General features: G+C 41.1%; 1 pseudogene; it reads right to left on the bottom strand.

Annotated features, from left to right (window-relative positions):
• Positions 1-1,708: 1,708 nt before the first annotated feature.
• Positions 1,709-24,132, bottom strand: part of LOC149188185 (uncharacterized) — a 179,708-nt pseudogene continuing 157,284 nt past the window's right edge.

Below are 24,132 nucleotides of genomic sequence, written 5' to 3'. Positions count from 1 at the left end.
CTCAAAATCAAGCTCTGGAAGGCTGCAACCCAGGAAGACTTCAAGTAACTATTTCACACCAATCTTTTGACTAAGGCTTAGCCTCCTTAGCCTGAGAGGGCTCTCTCAAAAGGTTATTGATTTTGACTATTGATAAGATGGCTAACTCTTGCAAAGTGAACTTAATAAATATGAAGGCTGGACAGACATTACAAAGGCTTCCATTGGGCTTATGGAGTCAATCATACTTCAGTAAACCATAACACTGCTTTTACATAGAAATCAGGGCATGTGACATTTAAATACTCAAAACAACATCTCATAGAAAACCTCAGTTTACAAATACACACAGGAAATCAGAGCAGCATAAGTGAATTCTGAGTGATTGTGTATTTATACAACTGTAAAAACATTAAAGACAAAGCAAAACCACATATCTTGAGCATTGGAATACTGTATGAATCCTGAGAGGAAAAGTAGCAAATTGTATTACTGAAACTGAGTTTTTACACAAGCCAAAACAATACTCTGTTTTCTCAAATATCCAACACCCATTACATAGATGTTTCAGCTATATATAGAAACATAATTCTAACTACTTTGAGCTTCCTCCTCCAGCATGAGGGGAGCTCGATGACTACCACTAGGAGCTCGATGACTGCCACTAATGACACCTATCTGCTTTGCAACAAACTATTAAATACAATAAGTGCTAACTGAAGCTCTAAAGAGTTCTAATTTGATTATGACTCTAACTCTATCTTCTTCGTAGAATGATTCCTCCTTGCTCTTTGACACCTGGCTTCCTTTTCGTTTGGCTGAGATGGCTGAGATGAGTAGTTAATGTTCCATGTTGGCTTTGGATGCTGAAGGCTTTAACTGCTCAGTGATATTAGGGAATATCCCTTGCTTTTCGGTTCTGGTCCCCCATTACTTCGAATATGCAGCAGCATGTCTTTTTAGTCCCTTTTAATAACCCAAAAATATAGGAGATCACCATGTTCCTGATGTGTTGGAGGCTTCATCGATGGCCAAGTGTGCAAGCCAAAATTCCTTGTATGCAACTCATTCAATACCCTATGACCGGTAATAAAGTGGCTTTATAACAGAAACTTCAAACTTGAGGTAAAGCATTCCACCTTTTAAAGGTACAGCTGTCTTGATCTGAATGGTTGTGATGGCTTCATTTGGTCCCTTACATGTCCTTTAGGTGTTTCCTTTTGAAAATTCCCGCACATATTACCAAACTGTTTTTCTGCGTTGAAAACACCACCTACAGCAGTTTCGTAGCGCGCTACGAAACTGCTGTGTAATTTCAAAAACACAGTCTTTCTTTCATTCAAACCAAACTCCTAATTGTTTGCATTGAAGCAGATACGTTTTCAGTGTGATTCTCACTAATGCAAGTAACAACAATGAGCCTGACATCTTTGTCTTGGTGCCTTAGAAACTCTGGCTTTACCAACGCACTCATGGATGGAATCACTGCATCCTGCATTATCTCAGAAGGTTACTGTTCCACCATAGATAAATAGTCCCCCACTTTCTGAAATTCCTGAACTGTACTTGAAACATTTGACAGAGGCAACTGAAGTGGTTGTTGACAAATATCATAAATAATCTCATGGTTTGCCAACCATCCAAGTACACGGTACCAGTTTAAAAATATATTCCTTGGGCCCTGCTGATAGAGAACAGGGAACTGCAAACATACTTCAGATGAAACCTCTTACTCAAAAACCCCCAAAGATATGACTGGCAGTGATGTCAAAATAATATTGAAAAGCAGCATATACCAATCATCATATATGGGCTGTCCAGAGGAACTTGTATATGCTTCAAAATTGAAGAGTGTAAGCCCAAAAGATATATTTTTGTAAAAGAAATAGCAGATCATCTGTGCAAACCACATCAGAATAGTATCTTCAGCAAGAACTTCCTCATCATAGAGAGACCTCACAATTTCAGGGAACAGTTTCATGAGTTTAGCATCCTCATAACATTGAATTTGAATCTTGTACATAATCTCCAACTGTAGTTTTGCAGTTGTACAGAAACTGTCAAGGAGTTTTGCCCATGTCTTAACTTGGCGCAACGCCAAATTTGAATTTTGTTGCTGGTTTTTGCCAGACCACTGTACAGCATCCATAATAGCATCCCATAAGATACGCACTACTTCAATATCAGGTAACTTTGACTCTTTATGGCGCTGCTTTACAGTTTCAATGACTTCTGAAATATCAGCATTCTCTGCAATCAAAGTTGTTAATGAACTCTTCATGTCCTTTAATTTCACATCAAACATTTTCTTTTCATTATATTCGACAAGAGCGCCCAAACCCTCCTTACTAAAGTGTTCTGCAAAAGCTTCAGTGGTGCGTTTCTGTATTGGGAACAAATCAAGAAGATTATCTTCTATCTTCCCTCGCTTCAGCAATGCTATGAGATCATCAAGATTGTTGTCAACCAGATACTCCTTGAAAAAATATGTGATGAATGAAAGTACAATCCCCTTCGAAACAAGGTTGTCTTTGGGAAGAGGTTGAAACACGGTTTCTGGTGGAAGCCCAGATAATTTCTGAGAGAATGTGAGTGAAGTAAAAATTGCAAGTTTTTTCCTTTCATTGTCCTCAAAAAGCTCAAGGGACTGTAAAAACCTTCGCATAGCATTTTCAAGATTCTTGATGAGGAAAGACCTCCTGCGAAGTATCTTCTGTATATACAGAACAAATGGCAAGATATTCTGCCTTGCAGGTTCACAATTCAAAACAGCATAAGGATGCCGATCCCCTTCTTCAGGTTTTATGGTACCCGGTTGTGTGCGACCTCCAATGAAGACCACCTCAAAAAAAAGGTAACGCCGTATCTTGAGAAGTCAAGATCTGAGGATTCAATGCTCTTGGCAACGAGTTCCAAGTCACCCTCATGCTCGAGGTAGATTTGGACCACGAATCTGAGAGCGACAAGAGCTGTGATGTCACTTACTACCGCTAGAAACGCCTTCACCTTTGGGGTTTGCCTTGCTACCCAGGATGATACCACATGCTGTACAGCTAAGGGCAGAGACGAATACACCTGGGCCTCATATCATTCCACCAGCTGTTCACAAGAAACTTCAACCCTTCTAATTTGTTGTTTCTACAGCGCTCCCATATATGACACGCTTCTGAATTGGTGTAACGTCGGCACCGCCCTAATGTTAGAATTAAAGGTGCTACCACAGAGCAAGTGAAACCGAGAAACCCAAAAAGGAGCACTCTAGGCATTTTTTGATGGTAAGGAAATGATGGCACAGGGTTTGCACAATTGCCACTCTTGTCGCTCTTTCAAACAACGTTTATAGACATTCCAAATCAGAGAGAATATTTGTATAAGTTCTGATGATACACTTGCCCATCCTGATGTCAAAATATAAGTGACGAAGAAAATAGCCTGTCTAGGAACTGCTTTTGCAAACTGCCTGGGTAAGTCTTTTGGGCTCGAAATGATGTTATTGAGTTGGTTGATGCCCGTTCCAGATAAAACATTCACAAAAAACACATTCCAAACTGTGAAGTAAAGCATTTTGGCACATGCACTCTTTTGCTTTCCACCATATGACACTGAACCTTGGATGGCTGAAAACAACATCATTATGGGTGGAATAACATAAAGAAATAACTGGAGAATAACACTAGGAAGGTAGCCAGTGATGATTTGTCTTGCAAATGTCGTTCTCAGCACTTTTCTTAGGAATGGAAAATATCGCTGTAACTTGTCAAGCTGTGAAAGACCCCATAACTTTAAAGGCTTTGAGAAAGGATTCTTTCCACGCAGTGAGCATATCAGGGGCTTTCTCCTCAAGGCTCTCTGTGTCTTCTTTTTAGATTCAACTCTACCATTTTTACCTGCGTTTGGGGTACTAAAAACCTTATAAGCTGACAACTGTTGATGCAAACCAAATGGATTTTGATAAACATGACAGCTGGGTAAGGTCTGCTATGGATTAGGACAAATCCCCGATTTCGTAGCGTAGCCGGTGCAAAATATGAATTATGCGCTACGAAATCACTTAAAGCATGTTGCGCTGCGAAACTGCTGAAAAGGATTTATGTGCTTTACCATCAAACAAATGTAAGACATTTGGCATTGAAATTTTGTCAGTGATAACATAAGGTATGCCCCCTTATCATAGAATTTGCTTATAATAGCATAATGGCTGTGTGAATGTGTGTTTATCTATATAGACAACTTTTAGTCTGCTAGGGTTTCAACCCAAAAGCCCTAGGGGAACATTTCCCTCAACAGAATTGGCAACTTCGCTGGGGACAACACTATTGTTGTTCCTAGTTTGGGTGTTTTCAAGCCAATAAGGGCTCAGATACCTATTTTCTTGTTGTTGCTGTGTGGTCTATTCTTGAATTCTAAGTTTTCCCAGTTTCTTCAATTTGTTTTTTAGTTTTCTTGAAATCTTTTATATACGCTATTTTTCTTAGTTACAGAAGCATATATACGCATGTTTCCTTACGTGAACCCGTGTATACGCAGGTTTCCTTAGGCACAGTAGCATATACATGCAATCTGTATATAAGAATAGTCGCGTATATCTTGCAATTTTCAAGATTTTTAAATATTTTTCTCTCTGAAGGTCTGTCTGGTGGTTTGATTCAGTCTGAAACAGTCACTTTCTAGTATCAGTTGTTAGTTTTACAGCAAGCATCTTGTTCCAAATTCTCTCTGATTGAAAGGAGTAGTGGTCTTGTTTTTGTTGTTGCAAGCGTCATCGTTTTTTGCTAAAGCACGCAAGATTTCTTGCTAGGAATCTTGGCTGCTCTGGTTCATCAGGGCAGGAAGATTGATCTCAATCTTTGTGTTAAATATTTCTTTTGGTGACTTTTTGTTTGCTTGACAAAACCGCTTTTTGTGACCATCCACTTCTTTGTTTCATGAAAGTTGTTGATTGATACTTTCTTGAAATTTGTCTTTTTGATCTTTTTGGTTTTTGTTGCCAAAGCTTTCATCGCTGCTTTTGATTGTTAAGAGCATCCTTAAACACATTTCTTTTTGTTGGGTTTTCATCCATTGTGTGGTGTCAACTTGCAAAAAGTGTTTGTTGCCTATTTCTCAATCACAAAGTTTCAATCTTGTTGAGAGCATTTTTGAAAAGACTCTTTTGTTGTTGGTTTGAAGAAAACTTTTTGAAAAACTTCATTTTGCTTTCCTGAGCTTGGTTTTCATTTGGTTTCCTTTTAGTGAATGAAAGTGATTTATGTTTGTCTTGAAACTTGTTTTTAGTGTTTAGAAGAAATGAATGGTAGCATCTCATATTCCATCTAGACATTTTAAGTGGCAAAATAGAAATTGATAAGCAAGCAACTTTCATTTCTTGATTTTAGAGTAGTTTTGAATCTTGCATCAGCATATATTTGTTGCATTAGGATAGACTTGCATATCTTTTTAGGCATACATAGCTTTGTTAACTTTTGTGAGTGTGAAGCGTGAATTAGCGAAAAGAAAAGAAAAATTTGTTTTATTAGAAGTTCCTCTGAACCTTGTAGAAATTGCTTTTCATCAAAAAACGAAAACAAGTGCATGTGCATGTAGTTAGGTTTTTATTAATTTCTTTTGCATCAAAAACACCACTAGTTTCACTTTCGTTATCCCATGACTTAAAGAACAACCTATTTTAAAATCAAGCGCTATTTAAAATTCACTAAAACTTTTTTTTTTTAAGTTAGATACACTAACAAGTTTTAGGATTTTAGGGCCTTGGATTAGGCGAGTGGAGAGTTAACTCTCCAAGGCCATTTAAATGTCAAACGTAGGAGTCTGAATAGCGAGTGAAAATCCAATAGCGTTAGGAAGACAAGGAAAGCTCCGGATTTGGGAGTTAAGCATGAGGGTTTGTGAAGACAGGGAAGAGAGATACCCCCTCTCCTACTTGTTCGAACTTACCTCACGACTGTTCCGCCTAGCTTCTGCGACGAGTTGGTATCCATAGTTGCTACTCCTAGGGATCTACACAGGTGGCTGTGGAGGGGAATCTCGTGGCACCTGAGGTCGACGTTGAATCACTCTCAATAGTACTACTGGAGGGCACCCTTGCAAAGCTTGGGGGCTTGCACCGGCACAGGCTGTTGCTAGGAGGTCAGCGTAACTTCCTCTGCTACCTTTGCTGATAGGACTGGGCCATCATTATCCCAGACTATCTTTGGAAGGCCCCTTACTCCACTTTCTTGTATTTTGGTGTCCGGTCCTCATCACCTGGAGCGGAAATACTTGGAATTTGTTTGACTTGCTGACTTCTTTTAGGGACTTTTTAGTGAGTGCTCCTTACTCCTTGTATATAGTTGGCTTTAGGTATCTTTGTCTAGTCATGTTTCGACTTTGTTTTCTGAGTGACTGGCTTACCACTCTACCGATCTTGAAAGGCTTTTGGTCATTTTTTCAGAATTTGTGGAGTTTCCTCCTCAAGGGCAAAGGTTTTGATTACTTATCCATATTCCTTGAAAAGTTGTTTCTACATTCCCATAAGGGAGGGCTCTGCGGATCAGTTTGATATGACTAATATTCCCGTGGAAACTAACCAAGCTACCCTTCCAAAAGGGGATCCTTGTGCTTTTCCTTTCTTTGGAAATGTTGGTACTCCCTTGATGGCCACTTTGAATATTCTTGGGTTGAATGTTGGACTACCCGTTTGGCTGTGGTCCACTTTGAATATTCGAAATGCTCTTGAAGCTTCTCAGTTGAATGCTTTATTTCAAGGGCATCACATGGGTGCTAATTGTTCATCTTCTTTCAAAGAGAAATCTTGGATTCCTTCTTCTCCTCCTTATTGTAACAAGAAATCTAAAAAGAGGGGAAAGAGGAAGTCAAAGAAGAAAAATAATTCTATCCCTTCATCCTCAACCTCTGCCAGTCATGTTGGAGATGAGTCTTCAGCTGCTGCAAGTCATGCTGGGGGTGTTGGCATTATGATTCTGGTATGGCTTTATGATACATATGTTGTACTTGATGGCAACCCACTCATCTCATGTAGAGAAAAGTTCACGCACTTATATGTAGAGAAAAGTTTATTTCATGTAGAGAAAATTTCACGCACTTTTATGCAGAGAAAAGTTTATTTCATGTAGAGAAAAAGTTCACGCACTTTCATGTTGGAGAACTTACCTTTGGTCCATGGTAGTTAGTCCTTGGTATTTGAACCTATGGTTTTGGACCATGGTACCTCGTCAAAAGTGTGTATATGTTGGAGAACTTACCTTTGGTCCATGGTGGTTATTCCTTGGTATTATTGAGCCCCATGTTTTTGGGCGCCTTGTATTGGTTATCTATGGTATTGATCCATGACTTTAGGAAGAAGCTTGCCTATATAAAGCAAAGGAGATCACTTGGCTAAATCATCCTTGCAAATCGAATATCTTGAGATCTAAAATATTGGGTTATTGTTTTAAAAGTTTGATCTATGAAAGTGAAGTTGAAAGCGAATCTGTGAAGGGTGATCTCTCGAGCGCTGCAACTGCAGAAGTGCGGAGGCACCACAGAAGGCGCAGTGCGGAGGCGCCATAGAAGGCGCAGTGCGGAGACGCCACAGAGGCGCCACAGAAGGCGCAGTGTGGAGGCGCCACAGAAGGCGCAGTGCGGAGGCGCCACAGAAGGCGCAGTGCAGAGGCGCCACAGAAGGCGCAGTGTAGTGGTGCCACCGAAGACGCAGTGCGAAAATGCCACAGAGGCGCCACAGAAGGCGCAGTGCGGAGGTGCCACAGAAGGCGCAGTGCGGAGGCGCCATAGAAGGCGCAGTGCGGAGACGCCACAGAGGTGCCACAAAAGACGCAGTGCGGAGACGCCACAGAGGCGCCACAGAAGACGCAGTGCGGAGGCGCCACAGAAGGCGCAGTGCAGAGGCGCCACAGAAGGCGCAGTGCGGAGATGCCACAGAAGGCGCAGTGCGGAGGCGCCACAGAAGGCACAGTGCGGAGGTGCCACAGAAGGCGCAGTGCAGAGGCGCCACAGAAGGCGCAGTGCGAAGGCGCCACAGAAGGCGCAGGTGTGGTGGTTGCGGCGCCACAGAAGGCGCAGGTGTGGAGGTAGTACAGATATCCGCAGATCTATACCAGTGAAGTTGCGATCCCTGCTTAAAATTTGTTTTAACTGCCTTTGACTATTCTGCAGGGTTTTGGGTGCATAACTGATGTTTGGTTACTGGTATTGAGTTCAGATAACAACATGATTAATGAATTATCTTTATGTACTAGATCTGGTTGATAACTCTCATAATATCATTATGGATCTGGTGATTAGGTGCTTCAGAAGGTTGTTTGATTATGAGCTTCAATGTTGTTGTTGGATCTAGTTTGAAAAGTAGTCCTTGAAAGAAAAAAAGTAGGGGGTTGTAGCTCCCTTCTAGGAGAGACTGGAAAACGAGAGAGAGTTGTAGCTCTCTATAGGTTGCAGCCTGCGTACTGGTAAAGGACTGCACCAGTACAAAATCATTATAACAGGAGTCTCTAATTTGAAAGAAGATAGAGACATATTCTAGCAGGTGGTTTTCACCCACATTGGGTTTCCACCTTATATCTGGTGTTCTTTGGTGTGACTATCTGTTTTTCTTGTTCATGCTCATTATTTTATGGTACTGATATGCAAAAATAATTCAAAGTGTAAATAAGGAAGATTTTTTAAAAGAACTTGATAATATTGATTCACCCCCCCCCTTTCAGTATTATTTTCAACAATTGGTATCAAAGCAGGTCCTTCAGAGAAGCTTGATCACTTGAAGGAAGATCATTCATCATGAGCAACTATGAGAGGGAAGCATCAATCAGGCCACCAATTTTTGATGGGACAAACTTCAATTATTGGAAGGTAAGAGTTACTGCCTATCTTCAATCTCTTGGTACAGAAGTTTGGGATATCGTAGAAACAGGTTATACTTTTCCTTCAGCTACTCCTAGAGATACGGCCGAAAAGAAGAAATATGAAACAAATGCTAAAGCAGTCAATACTTTGTTGGGATGCTTATCTCAAACAGAATTCGTAAAGGTTATGCAATATAAATCCGCAAAAGAAATATGGGGCAAGATTGTCTTGAGCTACGAAGGAGATGAACAGGTAAAGCATGCTAAACTTCAAACTCTCAGGATTCAATATGAGAATCTCAGGATGTATAATGATGAAAGTGTGGCTAACTATTTTCTTCGGGTAGATGAGATTGCTAATTGCATGAAAAACTTGGGTGAAGAAATAAAAGAGGCTATTGTGGTTGAAAAGGTTCTAAGATCATTGTCCCCAAAATTTGAATCTAAAGTGTCTGCAATAGAAGAAAAGGAAAATCTACGAATTCTTACTATGTCTCAGCTACATGGAATACTAACTGCTTATGAAATGAGAAAGGGAGGTCCATCAGATAGAAGAGAAGTTGCTTTCAAGGCGTCAGGCAAAGAAGATTATTATGATGCAAGTCACGTGCTAGAAGAAGAAGAAGAAGAATCAAATTTTGTCAGAAATCTTCAAAGGGGTTCTGGAAGATTCAGAGGTAAGTTACCTTTTAAATGCTTTACTTATGGAAGAGTAGGTCATTATGCTGCAAAATGTCCTTATAAGGATAAAGGAAAGGAACCTGCTAGATGGAACAAGAAACAAAGGGCAAATAAGAAAAGTTACTACACTCATGAAGATAGTGATGGTCTATCAAATAGTGATGAAGATGAACGAGGTAATGACTATAAACTGTTAATGGCATTTGAAGATGATGATTATATGGATGCTATAGATGTGGATAGCCTTTATGAAGAAATTACTAGACTCAAGAGATGTGTAGAAGAAAAGAATATGATCATTGATACTATACAATTTCAAATTGATGAAAAGGAAAAACATCTTGAAAAATTAGAAGGTGAAATTGTTGGTCTTAGAAAAGAAATTGAGAAAACAAAAGCTATTAATCTTAAGTTTGTCAAAGGATCTGAAACTTTGGATGAGATTATCAATGTACAGCGTTCTCCACTAAACAAGACAGGTCTGGGCTATAATGGAGGAACTTCTCAACCATCCACCTCAAAAAGTTATCCTGATGCAGCAAGAAGGAATGAGCGAAATAACAATGAAGACCATCAGGTAAAGCAGGGACGAATTGCAAACAGAGACTATCAGGGGAAATCCATCTTAAGGATGAACAAAAGCTACAACCAGCCACATGTAAAATCTTCTCAATTTGGTTGAAGAATGGATGACAATAGAAATTACAATCATTTGGCCGGAAGATTTGATAACCGCAGAAGTTTCTTCAATGGACAATGCTTTTCTTGCCATAACTTTGGTCACAAGGCAGCTCAATGTGTTGCATATAAAACAATCATGACTAGAGAAGCTCAAAAACAAAGAAGTATGACCGGGATTACAAAAAGGACCTATAACAACTTTTCGGTTCTTGAAAATGAAGTTGAATGTTCTATTTGCAATAATTTTGGTCATGAAGATTCTGAATGCAGGAGTAGGTTTCAGCAGACAAAGGAACAAGCATGAAGCACCAAAACATGGAGAATAAAGTAACCACAAACAGAAAGATGTGGGATAGCATTTTATGCAGAGGGACAGGAAAATCTATGGTACATTGACAGTGGATGTTCGAAGCATATGACAGGTGATAAAGAAAAACTTGAGTCATTTTCTGCTCTTGAAAAAGGAAAGAAAGTTTCTTTTGGAAATGATACTCCTGCAACTATAAAAGGAAAAGGCATTGCTCAGTTAAAAGAAGGTCAAGGCTGGAAATGTTTTGTATGTTGATGGATTGAAACATAATCTTCTAAGTGTCAGCCAGATGTGTGATCAAGGAACCGAGGTGATATTTAGATCAAACAGATGTCGTGTTCATGATCTTGATACAGGTGAAACAGTGATCAAAGGTAGAAGAACTCCAAATAATCTATACATATTTGAAGAAGGACAACAACAATTCTATCTAAGAAAGGATGATGAACACTGGTTATGGCATCGGAGGTTGGGGCATCTAAGTTTTTCACAAATAAGGAAAACATGCAAATATCAAGCAGTTCGCGATCTTCCAAATATCAAAATTCCAAACAACACCATATGCAAATCATGTCAGTTTGGAAAGCAAACCAGAACTAACTTTCCAGAGAAGGAAGGATCAGCTAGCATGCCTCTTGAGCTAGTACATACAGATACATGTGGTCCATTCAGGAAAAGGACACCTCGAGGAGAAGAATACTTGATATTATTCATTGACGATTTCTCCAGGTTTGTCTGGTTAGGACTTATGAAGCACAAAGATGAAGTATTCGAAAAATTCAAATCCTTCAAAGCCTTGGTTGAAAATGAATCAGGATACAAAATTAAGTGCCTCAGATCCGACAGAGGTGGGGAGTTTACCTCAAACGAATTTTTCGATTTTTGTGAAGAACATGGGATAAGAAGAGAATTCTCTACAGCTAGAACTCCTCAGCAAAATGGAGTTGTGGAAAGAATGAACAGAACAGTCCAACAAATGGCTCGTGCTATGCTTGATGAGTCGGGAACTCCCGCAACTTTTTGGGGTGAAGCTGCACATGCTGCGGTTGTTATTCTCAACAAAACAAATGTCCGGGTGAACAACACTCAAACCCCTCATGAGCTCTGGTGTGGTGAGACTCCTTCGGTAAAGCACTTCGAAATCTTTGGGAGAAAATGTTATATTAAGAACACTGATGAGCAACTTGGCAAACTTGAACCTAGAGCAGATGAAGGCATTCTTCTTAGTTACTCTCCACATAACAAAGCATACAAGTGCTACAATAAAAGACTTGGCAGAATTGTTGACAGCATTGATGTAGTGGTTGATGAGAAGGGATACATTCCTAGGCAAGTACATCATGAAGACATCGAAGAAGATGAAGGCTACCCTCAAAGACAGAATGATGAAGAAGAAGAACCTCAAGAAGACCCAGAGGAGCAGACAAGAATAGAAGAAAAGACTCCATCTAGATATGTTCAGAAGAATCATCCAGAATCTCAGATTGTGGGATAGAAAGAAGCAGGTGTACAAACAAGAAGAACAGTTGCAGAAGCTTCAAGCTATTTGGCATTACTCTCCTCCACTGAACCACAAAATGTGAAAGAGGCATGTAAAGATGAATGTTGGGTGAAAGCAATGGATGAAGAACTTGAGCAAATCGAAAAGAACAACACTTGGGAGCTAGTTCCTAGACCAAAGGATAAGAATGTTATCGGAACAAAATGGGTCTTCAAAAATAAATTGAATGAAAACGGAGAAGTAATTAGAAACAAGGCCAGATTTGTTTGTAAAGGGTATGCGCAGCAAGAAGGAATAGACTTTGAAGAAACCTTTGCTCCGGTTGCAAGACTTGAGGCCATTCGATGTTCCTTGCTCTCTCAAGCTTTCAAAACTTTAAAGTATTTCAAATGGACGTGAAATCAGCCTTTCTGAATGGAGACTTGGAAGAAGAAGTATACATCGAGCAGCCAGATGGGTTCATTCTTGGAAATGATCCAAATCTTGTATGCAGATTGAAAAAGGCTCTCTATGGTCTCAAACAAGCTCCAAGGGCTTGGTACTATCGTTTGGACAAATATCTTCATCAACAAGGTTTTTTAAAAGGATCAGCAGATAGCAATCTTTATATAAAAGTTGAAAATAACAAATTGCTAATTCTTGTTGTGTATGTAGATGACATTATCTTTGGTAGCAATGAAGAAGCTATGAGTCAAAGCTTTGCCTTGGTGATGTAGAAAGAATTCGAAATGTCCTTGTTGGGAGAATTGACATATTTTCTTGGTTTGCAAATCCAACAAAAATAAGGAGGGATCTTTTTGTCTCAAACCAAGTATCTCAAACAGATTTTGAAGAAATATGGCATGGAAGATGCAAAACCAGTATGTACACCTATGGTCACAGGATGTAGCCTCAGTGCAAATGATGAATCTGCAGCAGTGCATCAACCAACCTACAGATCTATGATTGGAAGTTTACCTTATTTGACAGGTACCCGACCGGATATCATGCATGCAGTTGGAATAGTTGGAATATTTCAGGCAAATTCGAAGGAGACTCATCTTCAGGCAATGAAGAGAATTTTCAAATATCTTCAAGGGACTCAAAATTATGGCTTATGGTATCCTAGAGATACAGATCTCACACTTCATGCTTATACAGATGCAGATTGGGCCAGAAGCGTGGATGACAGGAAGAGCACAAGTGGTGGTGCATTCTTTATGGGTTCCAGACTAGTATCTTGGTTCAACAAGAAATAGAGTTCGATTGCCTTGTCTACAGCTGAAGTGGAATATGTTGCTGCTGCATCTTGCTGCACTCAACTCCTTCTGATGATGCAGACCTTGCAGGATTTTCAAATCACTTGTACTCCACCTATTCCCATCTTATGTGATAACACAAGTGTAATCAGCATCTCAAAGAACCCAGTCATGTATTCAAAAACCAAGCACATACCAATCAAGTATCATTTTCTCCGGGAACAAGTGCTTGAACAGAAGGTCAAGTTGGAGTATGTTCCTTCTAAGGAACAAGTTGCTGATATTCTCACCAAACCATTGCCCAGGGAGACTTTTGAATACCTCAGGCAAAAGCTGGGGGTAGTTGATGCATCATCTTATTGTTGAAACTCTTCTGATTGATGGTTGTACGTATGGTTCATCTGGGGTATATGCGTACATGTGCTGGGTTGCGGATTGGTTGAAGATTGAATGGCACAGGTTCAGGGGGAGCATATAATGCATTGTTGGCATTATGGAGGATGTACAGAAGGAGTTCATGGACGCTGGTCTGAATATAGCTGCAATATGTCTCTATCTCTTTCATGGTCATTTATGGTGTTTAGTGGATTATGGTTCTTCTTTGCAGATCTGGTTCATATTCAGGGCGAGCATGTTCTTAGGGGGAGCATAACCCTTTGCCCTTGATGTCAAAGGGGGAGAATGATGCTGAAGATTTTGAGGTTGCCATCAAGTCCAAAGGGGGAGATTGTTGGCATTATGATTCTGGTATGGCTTTATGATACATATGTTGTACTTGATGGCAACCCACTCATCTCATGTAGAGAAAAGTTCATGCACTTATATGCAGAGAAAAGTTTATTTCATGTAGAGAAAAGTTCACGCACTTTTATGCAGAGAAAAGTTTATTTCATGTAGAGAAAAGTTTATTTCATGTAGAGAAAAAGTTCATGCACTTTCATGTTGGAGAACTTACCTTTGGTCCATGGTAGTTAGTCCTTGGTATTTGAACCTATGGTTTTGGACCATGGTACCTCGTCAAAAGTGTGTATATGTTGGAGAACTTACCTTTGGTCCATGGTGGTTAGTCCTTGGTATTATTGAGCCCCATGTTTTTGGGCCCCTTGTATTGGTTATCTATGGTATTGATCCATGATTTTAGGAAGAAGCTTGCCTATATAAAGCAAAGGAGATCACTTGGCTAAATCATCCTTGCAAATCGAATATCTTAAGATCTGAAATATTGGGTTATTGTTTTAAAAGTTTGATCTATGAAAGTGAAGTTGAAAGCGAATCTGTGAAGGGTGATCTCTCGAGCGCTGCAGCTGTGGAAGTGCGGAGGCGCCACAGAAGGCGCAGTGCGGAGGTGCCACAGAAGGCGCAGTGCGGAGACGCCACAGAGGCGCCACAGAAGGCGCAGTGCGGAGGCGCCACAGAAGGCACAGTGCGGAGGCGCCACAGAAGGCACAGTGCAGAGGCACCACAGAAGGTGCAGTGCGGAGGCGCCACAGAAGGTGCAGTGCGGAGACGCCACAGAGGCACCACAGAAGGCGTAGTGCGGAGGCACCACAGAAGGCATAGTGTGGAGGCGCCACAGAAGGCGCAGTGCGGAGACACCACAGAGTCGCCACAGAAGACACCACAGAGGCGCCACAGAAGGCGCAGTGCGGAGGCGCCACAGAAGGCGCAGTGCGGAGGCGCCATAGAAGGCGCAGTGCGGAGACGCCATAGAGGCGCCACAGAAGGTGCAGTGCGGAGGCGCCACAGAAGGCACAGTGCAAAGGCGCCACAGAAGGCGCAGTGCAGAGGCGCCACAGAAGGCGCAGTGCGAAGGCGCCACAGAAGGCGCAGGTGCAGTGGTCGCGGTGCCACAGAAGGCGCAGGTACGGAGGTAGTACAGATATCCGCAGATCTATACCAGTGAAGTTGCGATCCCTGCTTAAAATTTGTTTTAACTACCTTTGACTATTCTGCAGGGTTTTGGGTGCATAACTGATGTTTGGTTACTGGTATTGAGTTCAGATAACAACATGATTAATGGCTTATCTTTATGTACTAGATCTGGTTGATAACTCTCATAATATCATTATGGATCTGGTGATTGGGTGATTCAGAAGGCTGTTTGATTATGAGCTTCAATGTTGTTGTTGGATCCAGTTTGAAAAGTAGTCCTTGAAAGAAAAAAAGTAGGGGGTTGTAGCTCCCTTCCAGGAGAGACTGGAAAACGAGAGAGAGTTGTAGCTCTCTGTAGGTTGCAGCCTGCGTACTGCTAAAGGACTGCACCAGTACAAAATCATTGTAACAGGAGTTTCTAATTTGAAAGAAGATAGAGACATATTGCAGCAGGTGGTTTTCCACCTTATATCTGGTGTTCTTTGGTGTGACTATCTGTTTTTCTTGTTCATGCTCATTATTTTATGGTACTGATATGAAAAAATAATTCAAAGTGTAAATAAGGAAGATTTGTTAAAAGAACTTGATAATACTGATTCACCCCCCCCCTCTCAGTATTATTTTCAACAGGGGGCACAAGTCTAGTCACTACAAGTCACACTATCCCTTCATCCTCAACCTCTGCTAGTCATGTTGGAGATGAGTCTTCAGCTGCTGCAAGTCATGTTGGGCGAACAAGTCTAGTCACTACAAGTCACACTGACACTTCATCGTCAACCTCTGCCAGTCATGTTGGAGATGAGTCTTCAGCCGCTGCAAGTCATGCTGGGGGCATGAGTCTAGTCACTGCGAGTCATACTAGCAAAGAGTCACCGACCTCTGCAAGTCATGTTCAGGACTCTCCGCAAACCACTGCTAGTCATGTTGGCGGAATGGAGGTTGATAAGAAACCTGGACGTAGAAGTTTTAAACATAAGTTCCCTTGTAAGATATGCAAGGGAGACCATCTTACTCATTTATGCCCTGGTATTCCAGAGGTTCAAAGGATATGGTCTGAGTCTAAAAGTACTTCTACTCCTAGATCTGATATGGTTTCTCATCAATCCCATCAACCATTGGTTGAAAATGTGGTAGTTCCAGTGCAATCGTTGGCCGATTACACTCATCTTTTGGGGGGTGAAGTGCCTAACAAAAGAGTCTGTTTGATCTCCAGTACAAAGTCTTCTAGTATAGGGGGCATTCGGGTTTCTTCGAATGTTCCCCCTCCAAGTTCTAAGAGTGTTTCCTTTGATTGGGATAGTCTTGTTGAGCCTCGTCTTCCTTCCGCTGCACCTTTCAAAATAAAGGTCAGAGTTAATTCCACAAATGTCTATCGATGTATGGTGGATGAAGGATCCTCTGCAAGTATTATATCCTCTTTGACTTGGAAATCTTTGGGTTCCCCAAAGTTGTTGACAGCTCAGAGTCAGTTGTTAGCCTATGATAGAAGACCTGGTGAATCTATGGGTGTTCTTCCTCAATTGCCTATCACTTTAGGTGGGAAGACTGTCTTAATCGATATGATGGTGGTTGATAGCCCTTTAGACTTTAGTATGATACTTGGGCATGATTATGTCTATGCTATGAATGTTGTGGTGTCTTCACTCTTTCGAGTAATGTGCTTTCCTCATAATGGGAATATTGTCACTATTGATCAGCTTGAATCTGATAATCACCACCCTAATTCGACTTTACTGCAAAATGCCCCTTGGTTTGTTCCAAGTGTTCAAGTAGACTCTACCCCGCCACAGGTGAATTATGTGGCATTGAGTCCTCAATGTTCAATTGCTTCTAAGAATGATCCTTTGACTTTTTATTCTCCTTCTTCGGACTTGGTCCCGGCAGTTGACCAAGAGATTCATCCTATAGGGACTCGAGACCCTTTAATTCCCTCTTTTGATCCTTGTAGTTCTCATGATTTCTCAGATCTTGTTTTGCCTTCACAGGAGGAACTCTTTGAAGCCATGAGTTTTGACTACCAAAGGAGTCCTTGGTCTAAGCCTTGCAAGGGGTTTGTTCCGTAGAACTATTATACATAAGCCGTAAGTCTGCGTGGTTCCCTGTACCATATTGTACATATGAGGTACACATTTTCAAGTTTTGTATTCTATAACACAAGATTTTATATGAAGTTTATATGTGGGATGTATTAACTTCGTGTCTAGTGTTCCCATTTATGTTTACAGAACTTGGAAGATTTCTCCTTTGGAAGTTTATGGTTGGTCCGTTTTGATAGGTATTGGTTCTCGAAACTGGCATATAGGTTAGGTTTTTTTGCGTGCATTGTGCACTTATCAGTGTCCTTTCCCATTTGGCCTTAGGATCAACCCCACCAAGTTATGGTGCGCAACCTTCTCATTGCTTAGAAGTATCATGACTTGTGTGGTAGAGCCTACCTTATCATGGGTGCCCTAGTTAGTACCTTGTTGTCGCTTGGCACTCATGCAGATTTTTTGTCCTTAGGTTCGGGAGTCCCCTGTAGTCCCGCCATGACTTATGCGATCAAGACTCATTCCTCTTTACTTCTTCGCTTCTTTCTGGCCTTATACCCTAGAGGCTCCTTTGTGTTGAGTTGTACTACTGCATTGCATGTTGACCACTTGCACCTTTTGGCCTAGAGCCGGCTCCACTTGGACTCGTGTTTAAGCCAAATTTTGACCATGACGACTGCAAAATCAACCTTGCATACCTTTGACTTCTGCAACTTGACACACATTGACCCGTGGAAGGAACACACCTTTTAGTGTCACTGACCAGTTTTCACCTCCCTGCATTGAGCATAGGAACATTCCATTCCCAGGAACTAGATCATCTGTTTCACCGACACTCGTTCTTTCCACTATATCATAGCATTCTTTTATTCTTTTTCAAGCTTAACAGAAAAAGACAAAAAAATTAAATATTCCAAAAAGGAGCGGGAACGGGACAATATTTCCATTTATTGTTGGCAGCTAGAGTTAGTTGTGTCGCCCTTGAACAAAGCACTCAAAGCAAAGTCTCCTTCGTTTGGGCGGGATTTAGTTTGACTTAGGTATGCCTTAACCTTGTTATTGAGTCAGTTCTCCCCCGATTGGTTATCTCTTCCAATCATATGAAGGGTTCGTTCGTGCCTCCTACATGAAGAACTTATATAGAGTCATCATACGCTGCCACATAGTCACATTGAGTCGTGCTTTTGTTCAAGGGAAGTTAGCCTGAGTCGTCCTCTCTGCGGTGTCTCTTGACTCATTTTTCAGTCGGCCATCCCTGGTTGTCAGTATCATGTCTATCATCACATCAACCATATTAGTCCTTTACTCGTGCCGGTTTGAGAAGGTCCCCATTGACTTCTTGCTAGCAGGTCTTGTCCTTATCGACGACGACACCTTGCTCTAAGGATAAGCCTAGAGCTGCACCCTAGCCCTATTTTCATTATTGATAGGTCACCTTGTGCTCAGCATCGATCAGTATCATGGGTCTTTGACTGAGTGGTTTCCCTTGTGTTCGACATCAGTTTACATTATCACACATTGGGATTCGTGCAGTACCTTGGTTTCCATTTGACCCTATTGGTGGATACCTCGCCTCTGTGTCAGCTTTCATTATCGGTTGGTTCAGAGGGTTCTATCGTGCACTAGCCACATCTTGTGTACGCTGGAAACATACTTCGGTTGGGTTACTACATCTCTTTCATCTGATTCCTTCCACACTATTGGCCTACGGGTTACACTCCGCTAGATTGATGAAGGATGCCTTAATGCCTTCCTTCTAGTGGATCTTTCCCTATCAACTCCGACTCATTGCTCTGGGGCAAAGATCTAGAGTCCATTTGGCAGTACCTTAGGGTTTGCAATCATTAGTGGCAGATCCTTCGCTATCGACAGTGGGAAACCATCATTCTCTCTTGATCGATAGATTCTTACAGGTGTTCGACTCCAGCTCATCTATTCACACTTGTTAGATTGTACTGGGTACCTTGACGCTCATTATCATTATCGGTGAGTAGTCTCGCGTTTGTTAACAGTATACATCAATGACCGGTAATCAAACGATTTCTCACATGGTCGACTTCAGATCATTTATTCCAATGGTGTAGAAATGTACCACTGCAGTCGGTGAAGACCTCAGGTTGTGTCAGCATTCATTGGTTCATTTGACAGTTGCTCCTGTTGCTGCTAGTTGATACCACTCCATCTTATATGTTTCAGTCAGTCATGGCAACGTTCTATATGCTGGCACCTAAGTTTGCAGTGTAGTACCATCCTATTCCATCATGATCAGTTGGTATCTTTTGGGGATTAGTCTTTGATATCAGTGATCCGTTGCATCTTTCAGCATCATTGACAGTCTTATATGTGATATTCAGACATGCACTTGTTCATCATGATCAGATGATCCATTATGTATTTTCCTGTCATTTATACTTGTATACTTAGTGGATCCACTTGATTTTGATATGTGGACATGCTTTACTTTTCTTGAGCATGGGTATGCCCGCCTCAGACAGTGTTTCTTTCTGATCTCCTTTTGTGGCTTGGCAGGCTGAATTCTGGTGAAGTCCTCCTTGGTTTTTGAAAGATTTCCTTTCCATGTACTTGCTTAATACATTTCGAACATCATGTACCCCTTCTGACCTCATATATTAGGGGGCATCTGTTATAGCTCCAAATCTCACTCATATGGTTTGTGATGCTGCACTCATGGCCTAGGTCAACCCCTCCTTCCAGACCTGGTCCACAAATTTAAAAAACAGTGTTTTATCCCTTATACGTGACATTTCCCTGAGTTAAACGCGTGTATACGCGGGTAGGCATATACCCAACCCGCGTATATGTATTAAAACACTTAAAAAAATATAAAACTCCTTAATTTTGGGTGGAGATCGTGGGTTTTACCTGCTGATCACCTGTCAGTGCCCGTGGCCCAACTGTTCTCAACCAACTCCCAACTAAAAAGCTACTTTGGGAGAGGTATAAAAAGACCTCAATGGGAAGGCCTAAAAGAGGAGAGAAGAGAGAGAAAGGTTATTATGCTGAGATTTTTCCCCTGACTAGGTCTGAAGATCCTTGTGCCTTCTGCACTTCCCCCATTTATATAGGAAACCCTTGTTTTCTTGTGCGTTGATGTTCATCCACCACTTGTGACATCATGGAGTAAGTCATGGAAGGAGTTTGTTAAAGGCTTGAGGCTGGATGGATCCGGAAGGAAGCTTTGCTCGGAGCCTGCGAAAGGTGACTCAAGTGAAATTATTCCTTTTCTGTACTTTATTTGTCTATAATAAAAGAAACACATGTCTTGGTTCCTGATATAAATCTTCTTTATGTTTATGATATTCATGTTGGAATTCACATGTGAATGGGTGTTTAAAGTTCATAACTAACTACCTTTTGTTTATAACATGAAGATGGTTTCTTTTTAAGTTTTTGTCCATATACTGCTGTGTTCTTTGGAATTGGTTGTTTTGTAGGACAAAGGAGCAAAAGGAACTTGAAGAAGGGTTTGGACCCTAAAGGAATTTCTCAAACGTAGGACCTAAGTGACACCCCCTTATCATAGAATTTGCTTATAATAGTATAATGGTTGTGTGAATGTGTGTTTCTCTGTATAGAAAACTTTCAGTCTGCTAGGGTTTCAACCCAAAAGCCCTAGGGGAACATTTCCCTCAACACTCACGACTTCTTTACTAACCCGAAGTTGCACTTCATCTGATCCACGAGCTTCTTCTCCTGCGACTTCCCAACAAAAGCGTCTATGGGGTTCATGCCCTCATAAGGTAAAGTGATGATTATGTGGACTATCATCTTGTTAATTGTAATGGGCTCTTCGAGCTAAAGGCACCCATCATGAATCAACGCCAACAATTGATGCACACAGATGGTGTTAATATGTTGCGGCTGAAATGTGGAACATATAGAATGTTAAGCAATGCTGTGCACTCAATCTTGGTTTCCCACTTCATTGGCTCAAGCCTTGTGACTCCCACTTCCTTGTAGTAGACTGATTTCAAGAATTTGTTGGGTTCTAACTGTGGAAACTTTGCATGATCACCAAGATCCTAGTCCTCCACCTTTAAAAATGGTACCCAAGCCAATAAGTCACCCTCAATAGGTACTTCCTGAGGCAGAAATGGAATTAATACTTTGTATTTCAAACAATCAGGGTCCTTAGTGACCTTGGAATTGGATTTTCTAGGGAGTACATAAGGTGGTAACTGAGTAATTGGCACTTCTTCTACTACGGTGATATCCTCCACCCCCATAGTGAATTCTTCTTCATCCAGGTCCAAGGGTTTTGTCGGTTTCTTGCTTTCATCCATCTAACCCTTCTGTATAACCTCAATTGGATTTCTACATGATGATTTCCCAACCAGAGCTTATTGTGGCTTCTTTTTCTTCCTCTCTCCTGATGTAAAGGCAGTAGGTTTTGGCCTTGGCAACCTAGGCACTGTGGTAGGAACTGGTGGTGTTGCAATCATTCTATCAATTCTATCCTAAGATATTTTCTTCTGCCACTAAGACAAATCTTCCTCAAACCCAAGCCCCTTCTACAAAAACTCCTTCTATACCTCTTGTCAATCTCATCCATACATGAAGTAGTCGTCTTGGCTGAAACTGAGGTGAAAAATCCCAAGGCAAGCTCTCTGGAAGCAAAGTGTTCAAATATCAAGCGGGATGTCGTATTTATAGCCATTTTTGAATTCAAATCCATCAGCTCCCTCCATATCTCCTTCAATAATTCTCTTTTGGTGGCATATTTCCAAAGATATGCTCCTTAAATGCTTTCCCCCCACTCCCCTTAACGGAAAAATATCGATCCAATCATCTATAGTGCTTTCAATAGTCACTTTTTGTCCAAGATGCATGGGACCGACCTTGCTAGTGCAGCTCCTTCATCACAACTCCCATATGTTAGGTTCCTATACCAATAGGTGTCATATTTCATGATTGACTGTGGAAATTCCAAATATGATCATCCTTTCCATGCTGCAAAGGTTCCATATTTTCCAAAAAACCAGAAAAAATTAAAAAATGTAAAGAGGGTATGCCCTAAAAGAAAAATCAAAGGGCAAAAGAATGAATTGGTCAAAAAAGAGAGAAAATGAACCCCAAAGAAAGACCAAGAAAGTGTGCTAGTCAAATTGCCACTACTGTCCTATTTTTGCAAAGAATTTCAAATCATGCAATCAGTGACTTTCTCACACTTGATGGATGGCCCAACAGCTCAATCTTGACCAGTCCATGTTTAAATTTCTTGTTTTAGCATTAGAGAATAAGGTCTGATCAAACAGTTCAAGCTTGGCAGATCACTAGCTAGGTAGAGAAACAAGGGTGCTCAACAGCTAAATCTGAGCCCCTGGAAGAGATAAGGGCAGACTTAGATAGGAAGGCAGTTAAAAGAAAAGAAGAGAATCAGGGTTTGCTACTTCAAATGCACCCAAACAAGATGAAGAAAAAATGTTAGGTATAGCAGAATGGGTAGGTAATTCTAGTGTTGCAGAAGCAGGTTGGTGATCAGTTTTGTCTTTTTGAGTATGATTCATCTCAGGGATATCACAGCTACCATGGAAAAGTGGCTGCTAAACAGTGGAGCATGACTGATTTCCCCTCTCATTTCCCCAAGAACACTTACTAACATCCCCTCAAGGACATTGGGATCTGCTCAATGGTCCTAGTTCATTTCGTTTTATGAGAAATACTAAGTGGAATTCTGTGTTCACTTGGCCAAAACAAGCCACATTTCTTGTGTAAAAATAATCATTCCATTTCCCTTTCATTTCCCTAAAAATCTAAGTTTTACCTTATAAACTTAGCATTCTCCATTCATAAAACCATATTAACATTTTAACTTTATTATATAGCTCCTATCTAAAAGTTTTCCCCTCCCATACTATGTAAAAATACATACAAAACCCCAAAATTCTATAAATACCCCGACCCCTGGCATGTATAGCCATATATAAAAGTTTTCGGGAATTAGAAGGTTTGGCAGAAACCTTATAATAGCCCTCTGCATCTAAAACCATTGGAGTTTGTTGAAAATTTGGTTAAACAAACAACTGCGACCATAAAACCCTGTTAACCAAGGTTTATACCCCACAAACATTTAAAAAGATTAAAATAATGCGCGGGTTCTAAATTATAAACCTCCGCCAACTCAGAGCTCCGTCAATCGTCGAATCGGGCCCTCCCCATCCAACGGCTCACATCAATATCGGAGGCGCTCCGATGTCCGAACGATAGCATGTGATAAAAAGTGGTTTTCCCACCATACCACGGGACGCATGTCGCCACCCTGTTGCATCGCGTCCATTCTGCCAAAAAACACCATCGTACAAAAGGCAGTGCGATAAAACCATAAACCACCTCCCGTTACCCGCTGCTGATGTCAGCGCCCATGTCAGTGCCCACATCATCACTATTCCGTCCGCCATGTCTACCACGTCAGTGCCAGGTCACCTTCCGCACCCCTCGCTACCCGACAAAGATGACGTCATGTTGATGTCACCCGACCAAAGCGTGCCAATAACCCGCCAAAATCAAATTTTTTGTTAAAAAGTCATTTTAATGACATTTTGGTCCATTTCTCTTTATTTATTTTGCGCGAGCTTTGCATGGTTTCGACGTCCAAAATGACATTTTCTCTGCACAGTCCACCACCCAGAGGAATTCAATCCGCAGCTCGGCCCATCAGCTCACTCTTCAACCTACATTTCGCACCAGGCGCCCATAGAACAGGTATTTACCCGTAATTCGCTTAAAAAACCCTGTTTTTCCAAAGTTTTCTGTAAAAAGCGCCCGAAGAACTAGAATTCAACTTAAAATGCGTTGTTGCCTACAAACCTCTGCATTATAAATCACTATCTTACCCCTTTTTTCCAAAGAAAACCTGTGAATTCTGTTCTCCTCTGTAAATTGCCCATTAAACTAAAATTCGAGCCCATTTCTGCTTGCAAAATCACCAAAAAAGCCCAAATATTGAGTGAAATTTGTCAAATCACCTGCAAGAAGAGCACCA

This window comes from Pinus tabuliformis, chromosome 3_1 (assembly GCF_031772625.1).
Source record: "Pinus tabuliformis cultivar Carrire ecotype Pingquan chromosome 3_1, CPIR1, whole genome shotgun sequence".
NCBI lineage: Eukaryota > Viridiplantae > Streptophyta > Pinopsida > Pinales > Pinaceae > Pinus > Pinus tabuliformis.
Note: the sequence above shows the minus strand (reverse complement) of the source record. Positions and strands in the feature narration are given on the sequence as shown.